This window comes from Tigriopus californicus, chromosome 1 (genome assembly GCF_007210705.1).
Source record: "Tigriopus californicus strain San Diego chromosome 1, Tcal_SD_v2.1, whole genome shotgun sequence".
Classification (NCBI taxonomy): domain Eukaryota; kingdom Metazoa; phylum Arthropoda; class Copepoda; order Harpacticoida; family Harpacticidae; genus Tigriopus; species Tigriopus californicus.
The window spans coordinates 12,337,492-12,340,359 of NC_081440.1; positions in this window are offsets into that span (position 1 = coordinate 12,337,492).

The following is a 2,868-nucleotide window of genomic DNA, read 5'->3' on the forward strand; positions in this document are numbered from 1 at the left end:
ATTTTCTTTTTCAATGACACGACAAGAAATGATATTTCTCCATTTTCTTTAAGATTTCTTTAAAAGCAAAACGTAGCCAAAAAATGCCGCTTAAAACTTACAAAAGATGTAAAATTGCCTGTCATTTTACTTAAGTGCCAAAAGCTACACTGTCCTATCATGTTCCTAAAATCGTTGAACGATACCTGTGACAGTTTAATTTTCCAAATTGTCACTTTTTCACAATTGTGATCCAGTACTTGTCAGTCGCAACTTTAGTCAACCTTAATCTTAAATTTTGACAAAATTCAATTAACGTTCAATAAAAACATCGCTAGTACATAGAAATGAATTATTGCAAATTCTAAGTCTTGGCATTTACAAAAAAAAACTTCATCAGTATTGTGAGTAACACCGTGCGAGCCTAATTCGTCTGGATCCACACTCTTTTGGAATTGGACTTTTAGGAGCTCACGGCACTCCCCTACGTGTATGTGTAGTATTTCTAAGCCATTGAGCATGCAAACAGATTGTTTGACGTGGAAACCATGGCAAAACATTGGTATTGAATAACAGTCGAAAGAAGATTGCTTCTGGGAAGTAAGCATTACCTTGCCAGACCTCTTTTTTTACTGCCTGCGAGCCATGTGCATGATACCAAATGTTATTGACTTGCTTACTATGTCAAAACCAATAAAACCAGCTTTCATTCAGTATTGACAACGGATCACCAAAACTTGTTGTTTGAATATATTTCGTTTTATACTGACATCTTTTTCCTACTTAAGAAGGCTGACGCTGTTCCAATGAAAGATCAATTAGAGCGCGTTAATGTGCTTATTGAAGCTTATTGAAATATTGTAATTTTATTGTGAAACAAATATACCCAGGTTATTTCTGAACGTTTTCATCGCACTTTATCACAATGTTCTATCATGGTAGTGTGTAGACCTGAAGAAAAATTTAAAGAAATCTACCCCCCCCCCCCCGTTACTATTAGATAAGATTATGATTCATTGAATTATCAACTCCCAAACTATATAAAGTATCTGGTCTACAAACGAACTTGAATATCCATTCAACTCCCTGTTTTCTGTTTGGAAAAGCTGCAAAAACGAGAGCTTCAGTTGAGCTCTACCTCCCATCATGTAACAACCCATACCACGGACTTCTATGTAGAGATGTGGACTGCGAACGGAAGCTAAAATTTCGTATCTCCTAAACCGTTCATCTTATTCCAAATAAGCATTTAATACGACCACAATATCTTGTTAAATAGATGAAAATGATCAAATTTGAGCCCAAACCTATGCTTACGAAACTTAGGAGACATGGTCAATGTTACGTTGTAAACAATACATCAGATTCGAATTTTCGACCTGCTCTTGGTCAGCTACATAAGCTTTTAACAACATAACTTTGAAATGATCCGCTTTACAAGTAAATGATAAAAAATTGACCTACCTTTAATTGACGGGATCTACGTTTCTTATCTTATTACTTTCATTCGAAAAGCGGCTCAGAGTTGCTATGACCAAGAACAGGCCGATTGGGCGGCAAGCTTGATCGCAGTCCATATTTCTAGAAGACCGTGCCCATACCAATCAAAAAACAAAACCATTTAGTGAACAAAAGTACCCTCAGCAATGACACTAGGCTCCATAAGAGAGTCAATTGTCTACCAAAACATCCGTATCAATTAAAAAGATTACATCATTTTCAAAACTTTTTCGCATTTTTACTAACACAAAACAAATATGGCAAAAAGGAAAGCCACACGTAAGATGAAAAACTGTTCTCACAAAACCTCTAAATTGTGATTCAGTGCCGTGCAGTGACCCCGAAATCTCAAGGGTTTCTCGTCAGACGTGTATTTTACATTATTGCCTTTTAGGTCAATCTGTGTCTCTTTAGGGTTGGTTGCAAAAGTGGGTTATTTTGGGTGAACTTGTAAAATAGCCGAGTCATCTTCTTTAATCGAATGTGAGAGCATCCCAGGGTCAGACATTAAATGCTTTTTATGAGTTCTATATTTCACTCCCAGTTGGCCGTGCCTTCTTGCATTTGGACTCGAAGTCAATTAAGTGCTTCGTGTGATAATTGTCCTATTCATATGTATGTTAAGGGTCAACTCAAACCCCATTCTGAAACAGATCCATATTTTTGCTTGCGGTTTCGCTCCCATTTTCCAGATCTAAAGAATCCCCATCAATCCGAAATGAGGAGAAAGGTAAGCGATGCCAATTGACAATCTCAAATATTCATTCATTTAGTTCTGACTGGCCCAAAGGCATTGAAAACCTAGCCATCGCGTCAGTTTAGCACTTCTTACCATTGAATGGTCCCACCTAGAGTGTCCAATGGCCCATGGACATGGCTGAATTGCCAAGCAAAAGGCACTGATGCCGAAGCCGTCGACGACAGTGACGACCATCCCCCTTCCCTTGATCTCATAGAGAACTCCGAGGTCTGAACGAACTCGTCAACACCCCCCTCAATCATATGGAGTGTGGAGAAAGAAACGTATAGCCAAATCTTGTCAAGCAGATGTCCAGAAAATCGAGACTTTTCGGCTTGGATTCTGCACATGTGCACCGACGATCAATTTCCAGACAGTGGAGGGATGGGTGGAGAGATGAGGATTATTAGGAAACATCATTGCCAATCCACATCCAATGGGAAGAAGGATTCGGGATGCTTGTTGATTCCACTCAGGATCTGCATGAATTTAGAACCCCAAGACAGAATTGCATTTGGCAAGAGTATATTGTTGGAAACAAATTGTAAAAGCTGAGATGGGACATGGCTGAAATTCTTACTGTTGTCGGGTAAATGTAAAGATATCCCAAAAAGCCTGCACATACGGTATATCAGAACGAGCAACAACCC